Source organism: Carettochelys insculpta, chromosome 10, assembly GCF_033958435.1.
Source record: "Carettochelys insculpta isolate YL-2023 chromosome 10, ASM3395843v1, whole genome shotgun sequence".
NCBI classification, from domain to species: Eukaryota; Metazoa; Chordata; order Testudines; family Carettochelyidae; genus Carettochelys; species Carettochelys insculpta.
Window position 1 is genome coordinate 2,687,299 of NC_134146.1, and position 13,131 is coordinate 2,700,429.

The window sequence follows — 13,131 nt, forward strand, 5'->3', positions numbered from 1 at the left end:
GATGGGTCAAGTTTGACTTGAAAACTACTCCCTTCTCCCACTTGCCTACACTACTAAGAATCTTATCCATCTAAATTATATCCTTTATTAATGAAACCTCTCTGCAAATGGATATAAATGTCATCTCCTGCCGATTAAATTATTATTATGCATTAGTATTATTTCTTCTTGGATCTCCCAACCCCTTACGTTCTGCAGCAAGACAGCCCCACAATTCCTGGTTGCCTCCCCTCCTCTCTCGCACGTGGAGGTGAACTGAATTTCGGCAGCAGAGTGAAATGAGCTTGTTAAAAGAAATGGGTTTTTTTGGTTGAAGCAAATATTAAAACTAACAACATATCCGATGCTGCATTTATTGTGTCATTTATGTTAATATTTAATTCAATAAAAGCCCATGTTCTAGAGCGTTTTCCCCATTTGTTTTATGGTGACACTTTGCCATTTCTGCCAGCATGTAACAGACCAATACATAACTAACAGCTTTAGGGTAGGGGAAAGAGAGAGAGAGACAGAGGTACTTGGAAGGAGCTTTCTAACAGCAGGGCAGGGAGCGGGTGGAGGTTGGGTTAGGCTGCAGGGTTGAATTTGGGCTCTAACTGCCTTTACAGATTATCGACTATATAAGGTCTAAACCACAACTGTGTCACAATGTAACACGTGTAACCTTAGGCTTGCATATGATGATGATAAGAAAATTGTTGATCCATCCTATGTTTCAGTCACATTGACAGTATACTGCACAAACAGGAGAACAAATAAGGATTGAAGTGCAGCATAATAATCCAGAAATCACTCATGTACCAAAAACCATTGCAAATGTAGGACATCACTCCTGGTGGGAAACACTATTAGGATGGTCATCTTCTGCAACAGGCCTGCTAAGCACTATGGTTCACCCCCTTGAGATGATCATTGGAAAGGATCATTGGGTCACATGGCAGGGAGCCAGCACAAAGTCTAAACCTTGATTAAGTCAAGGACAAGGAGTAATTAAATCAAGGACAAGGAGTAATGGGTGAGGGAGGTTTAGATTGGACATTAAGAAAAACTTCCTGACTGTCAGGGTGGTTAAACACTGGAATAAGTGACTGACGGAGGTTGTGGAAGCACCATCGTTGGAGCTATTTAAGAAAAGGTTAGATAGACACCTATCGGGGATGGCCTAGCTGGTGTTTGGTCCTGCCATGAGGGCAGGGAACTGGACTCGATGACCTCTCACAGTCCCTTCCAGTTCTAGCGTTCTACGATTCTAAGTCCCCCTTATGTCTCGGCCCAGACCTTATGCGGTGGCTGGGCTGTGTGTCAGCCCCGTCTGCCCATGGGTGAGTTTCGTCCCACAGGACAGTTTTGCAGCTGGAAGAAATAGCTTTTGTGCTAGGGAAGGGAGGAATTGGGGCTTTGTACCTCAAGGACGCATGCCAGCTGTCAGGGTGGGAAAGCGCTGGAATTGATTCTCTGAGGAGGTTCTGGAATCTCCATCACTGGAGATATTTAAGAGCTGGTTGGATAAACACCTGTCAGGAATGGTCTGAATGGTGCTTGGTCTTGCGCCCAAGGCAGGGGACTGGACTTGATGACCTCGTGAGGTCCCTTCCAAACGTACGAAGAGGAGCACCCACACTGCATTTCAATGAGCCTTAATGGCAGGTATAGATTTTTATAAGGTATTTAGGCCCCTAAAGACTCAGGTAGGTGCCTTACAGGATTTTCAAAATCACCGCAGGTAGGTCAGGTAACGAACGAGCTTTCGTTACACTCAATAGGAGTCAGGGGCCTGATTTGCTTTTGGGGTTTTTAAAAAAGTCTTACCCAGAGCTTATCAGCATCTATGGGCACCACAATGCCGTTGTAAATCCCAGCTGCTTTTGCAAATGGGACTTCGACTTTCAAGAATCATAGCTGCTTTCAGAAAGTTTACCAAACCATTTCACAGAGATGGAACAAAATGAGCATTGTGTCATCCAAAAATCAATACCTTTTGTGGTGGAGATAAAAACAACAGGTTCCACACTGGGTATGGCTGTTGGCAACTTGACAGCTATCACTGTTTTACAACTGCTCGCCGATATGACTGGGGACATGATGGAAAAAATGTTTTACTTCTGCTCTTGGGCAGCCTAGAGCCAGGTTAGACTACGGGGTCATGGAGTGGAGGAAGGGACCCTCGTTAGATTTGCCATGCCAGAGCTGTTCTTGGTTCCCATTCTGCAGTATCCAGGTTTCTCATATTCACGGCTGACAGGCTCAGAGCAATGGAAGGCAGTACCTTTAACACAAAGATTCTTTGTGGGCTGTTTTTAATTCTTTTAAATGCTGAAAACACACACACACACACACACACACATGCACACTTGTTGCCTCACATAGATAAACTGGAATTTGAAGAAGCCGGTAATTCTAAGAGAGCTACCTTAGAAGAATGTAAGAACGACCATTCTGGGTCAGACCAAAGGTCCATCTAGCTCAGTGTCCTATCTTCTGACAAAGGTCCATGCCAGGTGCCCCAGAGATCAAGACCAGAATAGGTAACCATCAAGTGATCCCTCTCCTGTCATCCAGTTCCATCCTCTGACAAGCAGAGGCCAGGGGCTTTGCATGCATCAACATTTAAATTTGTCTGCCATTTTGTTGCCCAATCACTTAGTTGTCATGACATCCTTTTGAAGATCTTTGCGGCCTGCTGTGGATTTAATTATCTTAAGTAGTTTAGGATTATGGGCAATTTTTGCCCCCCTCATTGTTTGCCTTTTTCTGCAGATCATTTATGAACATGTGGAACAGGATCGGTCCCAGTACAGGCCCATGTAGGTTACCATTAGTTACCTCTCTCTCCCTTCTGAAAACTGGCCGTTTTCCCCCTTGACTATCTGAATAAAGGAAATGCTTGCTTTAAAAGCTGTTGCTGTCATGTTCCTGGATGGCTTCAGAGGAATCATTTGCCTCTTGCACATTATAAGCCACATTGTTTGGTCTACCATAGCCCTGACCGCATGGCCGGGTGCTGCTCCATTATCTAACAGACAAAGCTGACAGTGGCTCAGTAAATTATTCTTGTCTTCCATCTAGATCGGGGAGGGGTGGGTGTCCTCAGACTCTGCAGTCCTCTGGGAAACTCTTCCTTCCACTACTGCTTCATTAGGAGCTAAACTTCAGAGAGTACACCTGACCCCATGCCAGCTCACTCCATCGCCAGCGAGCGCTTGTATTACTTGAGCTGCCAGCAGAATTCATTTGTATGCCTCAGTCAAGGTCACAGATTACCTCAGGGGGGAGAGACAGAGAGAGAGATCCCCTGGGCACCTCCCCTCCCATCCACTCCTGCATGGCACAGCTCCTCTTTTGCAGGCGATCACAGAACCCCCCCTGTGGCAACTAGAGCCTCTCTTAGCATGCAGAAAGAACAGGTGGTGAATATTTTAGGTCTTCTTAAGGTAGCAGCGGGACACAGGGACAGCTAGAGTTGTCGCCTCACATTGGCTTCTGTGCCACCAGCTTCAGTGGCCTAGCGCTGTGACGCAGACCTACGGGCAGCTAACCCGGGGGCTGCCCCTGCTAGCTGCGGAGGGCACTCAGCACCGTATATGGCCTCTCCCTCACTGTCGCAGCTCGCAAACGTGGTCGTGTGAATCGGGTGAGATCACAGCTTTCCATTCAAGCGGCCAAGAGGCGATTCAAACGCTCCAGGAACATCTAGACTATTTGGTAGAGTGACTCGGTCAGGGATCATTTTCCGGGGTTCAATGTCATGTGTCAAACTGCCAGGGGTCAGCAGTTGACCTCTACATGCTTCAATCTCGTGAGGGGTGAAAGGAGGTCGACAGGAGAGTTTGCCTCTTCGACTTCCCTCCGTGAGGCCAGCCAGGTAAGTCGATTGTAGATACATCAATTCCAGCTATACCCCTGCCAGAGCTGCGATTACATGTCTACGATTGACTTTAAGGTCTAGTGTAGACCTGGCTTCTGTGGCCGAACATGCAGCCTTTTCCATATGGTCACACATCATGCCCAGGCAGGGGGAAAGTGTAGATTTGTGAGAGACCAATTTTAACTTCATTTGGGCTATAATGATAAAGCAATAAATGTTCATCAATAATATTAGCTAGCTCTTTTCATCAGGCAATCTTAATGCCCTTTACAAAGGAGGTCAGGGCTGGACCATTATCCCCAATTTACAGATGGGAAAACTGAGGTACAGAGCAGGGACATGATTTGCCCCAAGCCGGCCTTACTTCTCAGGGCATGTATCCTTTTCCTCCTCACCTTGACATACATTTTTAATTTCTTCTTTAGGCTTCAGTTGCACCAACCCTGTGGGAGGAAAAGCCCGCTCTCGCTGTTGTCTCCCCAGCCCAAGACCACTTTCAAAAGCTTTTATGTAACCGAAGCAAACCCAAAGAAAAGAGGCCACCAAATTGCAAGGAACAGAGGGGCTTGTTTTCTCTCCACTGACTCAGCAGCCCTGGTTTTTCTCACCTTAGGGGTTTAGGCAGCACAGCAAGCCCAGTAATGAACTGTTACTCTGGAAAATAAGACTTTCATTAGGTTAGGACTCTGCTAGGGCATTTGCGTTCCCTTATAATGAACCATGATATTGTACAAGAGAACATTGCATATGCCGGAGCTGCTCTTAGCTCTCCGCTATCACTGAATCCTCATCCCAATCAAATTCCCCCCTACATTAAATACTATGCCTGGGGGCTGGGGGGGATACAGTGCTGTGGTATGGTCTCAAGGCTGTTCCCCACTCGGACTCTCTGAGTGCAGAAGGCGGGGGCCCACAAGAGACCTTAAAAACACCCTGCCTCCATAGGCTTCTGCCACCACCCAAGTGGGAAGCCCCCCTTTAGAACTCAGGAAGGCACCCTTGGGCTGTCTCCCTGTGGGGCAACCCCAAGGTCTGAACCCTGCCTCAGGAGAGGGCCTGAAAACAAAGCAGATGAAGACAAGCTGCAACCTCCAATAGCTGCCCTCTCAGTCTTCGGCAGCCATATTCCCAGGCCCTGTTCTAGGACCCAGGACTCAAATCATTGCCTTAAAAAGGGGGTTTATTAACACGACAAAAGAGATGCATGAGAAAGCAGAGTTGGTTGCTAGGTGTTACAGAGCAACTAAAGAGGCAGAGTATAGCACAGCAAATTCCTTCACTGGGCGTCTGTGTAAAAGTTACAGTGCGCAGGGAGGCACATCAACCCGCCTCAGAAGTTCCACACCAAACCCCAGATAAAAAACATCCTGATCACGTAGGACTAAACATTTCCTTCCCACTTACAGATCTGTACGCCCAGATTCACCTGAGGCCTAGATATTTTGAATTCTACTTTTTAAGGACCATACTCCATATTTGTAATTGCTCATTTAAGAGTTCATACAACCATATTTTAGCCTGTACATTGCTTACTTGGATGACCATGTACCCTTCATTGTGCACAGTATGCAACTGATCACTTAAGTCATGGAATTCTGGGGCTGCAAAGGACCTCAGGAGGTCATCTAGTCCAGCTCCCTGCCTAAAGGAAGATCAACCCCAACTAAATCATCCCAGCCAGGACTATGTGAAGCTGAGACTTTAAAACCTCTAGGGATGGAGATTTCACCACCTCTCTGAGTAACGCATTCCAGTGTGTCACCACCCTCATGGGGAAATAGTTTTTTTTTAATATCCAACCTACCCCTCTCCCTCTGTAACTTCAGACCATTGCTCCTTGTTCTGCCTTCTGTCACCACTGAGAACAATCTCTTTCCATCCTCTTTAGAGCCCCCCTTCAGGAAGTGGAAGGCTGCTACCAAATCGCCCCTCCATCTTCTCTTCTGCAAACTAAATAAGCCCAAATCTCTCAACTTCTCCTTATATGTCATATGTTCCAGCCCCTTAACCATTTTTGTTGCCCTCCGCTGAACCTGCTCCAATGTGTCCACATCTTTTCTATACTGGGGGGCCCACAACTGGACACAATACTCCAGATGTGGTCTTTCCAGTCCTGAGAAATATTGGCCCTAGAACCAATCCTTGGGGCACTTCACTTGAAATCAACTGCCAACCAGACACTGAGCCACCGATCAGTACCTGTTGGGCCCTACTGTCTAGCCAGGTTTCTGTCCACCTTACAGGCCAGGTACCCAATCCATACTTCCTTAAATTATGGTGAAGAATGTTGTGAGAGACTGTATCAAAAGCTTTGCTAAAGTCAAGGCATATCACATCCCCTGACTTCCCCATGTCCACAGAGCCTGTTACCTCATCATAGAAGCTAATCAGATTGGTCAGGCAGGACTTGCCCTTGGTGAACCCATGTTGACTGCTCTTGATCACTTTCCCCTCTTCCCAGTGCTTCAAAATCAATTCCTTGAGGATTCCTCCTATGTTTTTTCCAGGGACTGAATTGAGGCTGACTGGTCTATAGTTCCCTGGGTTGTCCTCCTTTCCTTTTTTAAAGATGGGCACTACATTTGCCTTTTTCCAGTCATCCGGGACCTCTCCCAATCCCCATGAGTTTTCAAAGATAACAGCCAAAGGCTCTGCAACGATATCTGCCAATTTCCTCAGTGCCTTTGATGCATTAAATCTGGCCCCATGCATCTTCATGTGATGCAGGTTCTGATTCCTGATTGGATAATGGAAATTTTGTCCTCAGGAAAGCAGCAGGCAACAAATAAAGAGAGCTCTTGCGTGCCTCGTGTGTGGCCTCATAGCTGGGACACACCTCTGAGCTTCAGGGGATCTCGTTTCTGTTCCTGACTCCCCTGGGCAGCCTTGCAGAAGTCACATTCCCGTTCCTCAGTTTCCCCACCTGATATATGGTGGCAATGATCTGGCCCTTCTACAAAGTCACAGAGATGCAGGACCGGAAGGGATCTCAACAGATCGTCTAGCCAGTCTCCTGCACTGTGCAGGACACAGTAATCCACTTTAAGCTCTATTGCTGATGAGAACTAGGCATTGTTATTACTCACAGAGGGAGAAACTCACTCCTGAGAGTAAGCATAAACCAAACTGGAGAGCTGCAAGTTGCATGCTCTCTTTAATGAGAACTTCTTGGCTCCTCGTCTCGCATTTGATGTTCCCCGCTGGGAAGCAGCCTGCGCAGAATGAGAATGAATGGCCCCGTTCACCCTCCCCAGGGTACCCTGAGATGCAAAAGGCAGTTGAGATCCTAGCTACAGGGATCTGTGGGATGGGTTGGGGGCAGATCCTGTTTCCTTTAACTTCAGTGGGAACAAAGTCTGACTCAGCACAAAACTCTGCCTCTCCCTGCTCTAGCTTTCTCAGAAGCTAAACTTCAGAGAACACACCTGACCTATCCGTGGCTCTCGCCACCTTACTTCATCGCCAGGGAGCACCTGGATTACCCTGGGTAAGCAGCAGGATGTCTCTGTATCCCTCCATCAAGGACAAAGAGCAGGAAAATCACATCAAGCTCCTCACAACATGTTAATTAAAAAACAAGAGAACAGGAGCTTTACAGAACATGAAACGACAGCTGGGGAGCTCCCTGCCCTGTCCCCTCCACACATGTGTTTTCAGAGCAATTTCCATGTTAAGCTTTTATTCCTCATCTCTGCACCCCATCAGCTGTTTCATCTCACGTCTGGCTGTAGCAAAGGTCAGACGGAAAGGGCTGGTGGTTTTGGAAAGCACACGGCGTTCCCCGAACTAGCCAGCTTTCCCCAACCCCACACCTGGTACTACAGAGAACAAAGAGCTTTCCATCTCCGAGCGAGACCATGTCTGGGAACAAAGAGCTTTCCATCTCCGAGCGAGACCATGTTCACCACCGGCTGTTGGGCTCCAAGCGCAGCTACCTGCCTCGCTCGTCAAGCTGTGACTTCTACCTGCCTGTGACCAATGGTGCAGGACAAAACCTCAGCTGACATCTGGTACTTTGGCTCTCTTGATTCCAGTGGGCTTATCCTGGGTCCAGCTACAGACAGCTGGCCCATTGGATCTGTGCTGGTTCATACGCGCTGAGGCTCTAGCCCCGTGATACTAATGCAGAAATGCTGGTTTATCCTGAGGTGGGGTAGAGATGGCTGCAAATTCTCCAATGCAAAGATTTCTCTGTTGGAGAATTCAGCTTCATCCTGATCGGTGCCTTCCTCAGGGACGGTTTTATTTAAGGAAAGTCCCTGAAGACACCTGACGTTTTTTTCCTCCAGGATGCCAGGCTCCTAAACAACCTACTGTGACACCCAGGAGCAAATGGGTGGGGGGGGGAGAGACGGGGATGATGATCCCCAAAGAGCAAGCAGCTGAATGAGAAGTAGCCTGAGTGAGGCCTTTTGTGAAAGCCTGGAATGTTCTGAACTTGAGGTTCATTGTGAGATATTCACATATACTATGGGCAGAAACGGATGTATGCAGTAAGCTGTTGCTACATGCTGCAGGGTCCAACGACATCTCACAGCAGGGCTGTGGCAAGCCAGGCCAGAGGCGTGACCCCAGAGAACACAAGGGATGGCCTTGCTGAGTTAATGGGAAGATCCAGACACTCCCGTTAGAATTTCTTCAATCTGAATATCTCTGAGGCACCTCAGTACCGATGGGGGCGGGGGCTGGGGGAAGGTGAAACCCTTGTGAAAAGTAAAGGGACTGAACTGAAGATCAACCAGAAACTAAGAGACAGTCTGTCCAGGAAACGCTTCCCCCCATGGAAGGGGAAACCAGAAAACTGAATGGAAGAGGTAGCTCATGTTAGAAAAAGGACTTCAGCTCGTATAGAAGTTTAAAGCCAGAGGTTACTGTCGTGGAGCGTGGGGGTCACCAGGCCCTGTGTCTCCACCCGCCGGCAGATGTGACTATCATTCAGCAGGGAGAACAGAAGGTTTATTAGGTGACAGGGATGCAGCGTAGAACAGACTTGTCAGCACAGAAACCAGAAGCCGTCAGTACCATCCCTCTTAGGGAGAGGGGGCCCAGAAGAGTCCCCCAGGCTGGGGCTCTGCCCCCTCCCCTCCAGCCGATGAGACTGACCACCTCCCAACAGCCCAGTTCCAATTCAAACCAGCCAGGCCCCTTCTCCCTCCATATTCCATTTCCGGGGAAGAAAAGCATCGCCCAGGTTACAAAGAGCAGGAACCTCCATTGTCTGCATGTGAGAAGTCATCTCACTGACACTCCCGTTATCACAATGCACTGATGCTGTGCTTAGGGAGACTGAGGCACACACCTGGTTTCACTACAGAGTACCAGCAACCACATGCAACCTAACCAGGGGAATAAAATCCCCATGCACCCCACTTCAGCACAGCTACATCTCGATGTTTATTTTCTGTGTAACTTGTATGTCTTTGCTTTCCCTTTACACCTGTGCTTTTCTAGTAAGTTGATGCTTTTGTGTATATTTTTACTCCCAGATGAGTTTAGACCTTCAGGGGTGATAAACCGGAGGGGAGAAGTCCCCTTGTCTGCTACTAATGGATGTGGGATAGATGAGTTTGGGGAGAGACTCAGGAGTGGACAAAGTTTTGCCATCACTGAGGAGCAACTGAGTTGGTGGAATTCAAGGTGAGATCATGGGTTGTTGGAACTAAAGTGTCTCACCATAAAGACATCCGGTGTTACAAGGCAGGCATTGACAGAGCCCTTACTGGGCTGGGTGATCCCCAAGAGATCACGCCCAGCTTGCGGGCTGATGGGGTCCTGAGACCCAGGAGGCACCGGGAGCCTCAGAATGCTTTGAAATGTTTGGAGAACTGAAATCTCAAACTTTTTAGTTTCACTTTCAAGGCTTCAAGATTTTTCAGTGGCAGGGGAATTAAAATTCAGGGACATTCTGAAATGAAATGGCAAAATAATTGGTTTCTGAAATGCTGAAATGAAAGCACCAATATTTCCAGAAAGAAAGAAAGAATGGGCCGCTACTATTCGCCAAAAATCAAACTGAATTTAGTGGAGTGTTTTGGTTTAGCATAAGCCGCAATTTGGGGGACAAAAAAGAGTTTTGCTTAAAAATATCCACTCAGGTCTAAAAAGCAACCACACTTGTCCAGGGATTGTTACACCTAGAACTCCTAGTGTTGGATTTTCAAAAGTATTTCCCCTTGGCCTATATTCATGGGTTTTATGGTCACAGCAGCAGCTTGTGAAAATTTCCTCTGACCTCTTGCATAGCACAGACCATAAAATTTCACCTAGTAATTCCTGCACCCACTCCATTTTCTGGTGATTCAAGTAAAGCATAGTTGTGATTTCAGCAGCAGCAGAGAGAGTCCAGGGTGGATTCCTTCTCAAAAATCCCACTCGAAGGTCCTGATCTGTTAGCAAATATCACATGTTCATTAGAATTCCAGTCTTGGGATTGTTCAGTGTCAGGGAGGCTTGTTTCAGAAAGTCTCTGTTCCAAACTCTGTTGCTTCTACTGAGAAATGGCTCCAGGGCAAAAGGGGATTTCAGATTCATAATTAAAACACAGACAATTGATTTTTATGAGAGCTGATGACAAATGAGTTGCCTGTAAAGCAACTTTGAAAGGGAGGCTGAGCCAAGCCCTCAATCTCGCTCCAGCATCAAAAAAGCTCTCCAGCTCTTCAGAAGCCCACAGAATGCACCCTGCTACACAGAAACCTTCGAAACTTGATTACAAAGGAAAACGGATGAAGTGGAGCTCATGTGCAAATACCAGACTATACAACGAGTACTTAACAATGATCTTAATGGGTTAATGCTCTACAGAGGCAACTTTGCCTTGCTGGACATCCACCTCTTCCCATCCACTACACTGAATGACCACAGTCGCCTTGAGAGATCGCCCTAATTTACAGTAACTACAAGAAGTCCTGTGGCACCTTATAGACTAACAGATCTTTTGGAGCGTGAGCTTTCCTGGGCAAAGACCCGCTTCGTCAGATGCTTTGTCCAGGAAAGCTCATGCTCCAAAATATCTGTTAGTTTATAAGGTGCCCCAGGACTTGTTGTTTTTGAAGAACTCGGCTACCTCTCTGACACTAATTTACAATAGAGAGGAACTTCTTTCTTTTGCAGTAATTTTCTTACGTACATACTTGCCATCTGAGGCAGTGGGTTTTACCTATGAAAGCTTATGCCCTCATGAATCTGTCAATCTGTAAGGTCCTACAAGATTCCTGGTTGTTCAGGCCCACAGGTCATTCTATTGATGCTGCTGGGACTTATCCAGGCTTAATGTTAGGCATGTACATCAGAGTTTTGCTGGACCATGGCCTGTGTTAGGGTGCATGATTTGGCCCTCAATAGAAGGGTGCTGCCGAACATTAGAGGAAGATATCCGCTGGGATACGGAGTGTGCAGAGAGAAAATGGTCTAGAGAAAAAAAAATCTATATTCCCCAGGAGCTGCCTCCTGGCTCCCTGAAGTCACCGGGAGTTTTACAGACCTGCTCTTTAATCAACTATTTAAAACTCGGCTTTCATCAATTTCTAAATCCCTTACCCTCAGAAAAAGTCTCTTCAGAGTCTGGGGTCATGCTAAGCCTGACCCAGTGTGAGAACTGTGATGCCCATGCCAGGTGAATAGGGACACCCCGAGAGGGGTGAAGAAGCAGGTTTGGGAAATGGACTAGTGTCTCTACGTATGGGGTGCTTTCTTTGATAACTCCATTGCACAAGCAGATCAGGATCCCAGGCTCCAAAGGGATTAGTAAAGATTTCTTCTTCTTTTCCCGGAGTGAGATGAAAGGGGATAGGGAGATGAGCAGGGAGTCCTGCTGAAAGAAACTCATTAGTTTTTATCTTTTCCAATGACCTTGTTTGTTTTATCCTGACTTGAAAGCGATTGCTTTCCCTGAAAAAGTTTGGAGGCACTCAGAGACTGCAGCAAAAGAGGAGGGGGGAAAAAGGCTGGGGCAAAGGAAAGGAAATGGGGAAAAATAAATGTTAAGCGAAAGGAGAAAAATCTCTCCCTCTCTCTCTCTTTGCCAGAAAGTCACATTGAGAAGTAGCACCCTAAGCTCAGCTGGGGATTTTTCAGTGCTGCTGTAATACAGGTTGAATTTGCCAGACCAAGGGAGGTTGATATTGTCTAGTAGCATTATCCACATTTCCACCACTTACTGGGCTCTCAGAAGATATTTAGGGAGTAAATTACAGCTAAAGAACAGCACAGAACACTGTGAGCCAGGACAACACACTGTATTTTTAAAAACAGAAGAGATGAGGAGCAACGTCACATGTGGTGCAACCTTCTGGCTTCTGTGGAGCTACAGCTAGCAATGTTTTCATATGGCCTTTACATTGTGACCCTAGTATCCGAGCAGCATGCAGAGGGATCAGTCCCAGGCCAACTGGAATTTTCCCATTGGTTTGATGGACTTTGATTCCAGCCTTGAAAATCATGGAAGACGACAAAAAATGTAAGTGTCTCTTTCACCCTTCTCAGTGACCTTGGCAAGTTGAGAGGTGGTAAATTTTCACGAGGGATTGTTTTGGTCCACAGTTTTAGGCCTAATAAGTGGTTTTATATGCATTTCTGTTCTTCTCCTTCTGTACCAGCTGCTCAGTGCTCAGTGGACACTGGCCAAGGTAGAAAGGCAAGAGCAAATCCTTGTCCTGGAGAATTTTCCGTCTAAGAGACTGGTTCAGGAGACGTCTTACACTGGAGAACTCAGAGAAGAGGCGCTTTGGTTGGTTAGGCTTGGGAGTTTTCTCCTAAGAACTGTGGGGTGTTGGTAAAGGATGAGAATGGGGGTGGCTACTTACTGATTCCTCAGTGTCTCATCTCTAACGTGGTCTGTTCCTCTCCCCTCGTGTTGGTGCTGTCAGGGTAATGCCCATCAGTAACTGGGAGTGCTCCTTTAGGTCAGAGCGGTAAATTGCCAACTCTCCTGGGCTCTGGGGGTAACCTAGGGGAAAGGGCAGAACCCATCCCAGCTGTTAGCGTTAATTAGGACTGAATCGAGTTGTGCTTCTGCTCCAGTTGGACTCTAATTCAGAAGGACAGAAATGCCAATGATTTTATATAGTGTACTTGCTCAATCCAAGCTTTGCAGCAAACAGGGGAAGTCTGACCTCAGCACCACAGGTGAAACGCACCGGCCCCCAGAAGGTGAAAGGTTGGTATATTGACACTGAGGAGACCTGAGCATACATTTCGGGTGGTGAATTTTAAATTACACCCCATCTGCTTTTTCCGCTGGCTACTCATAATGATCTCAGGCCTCT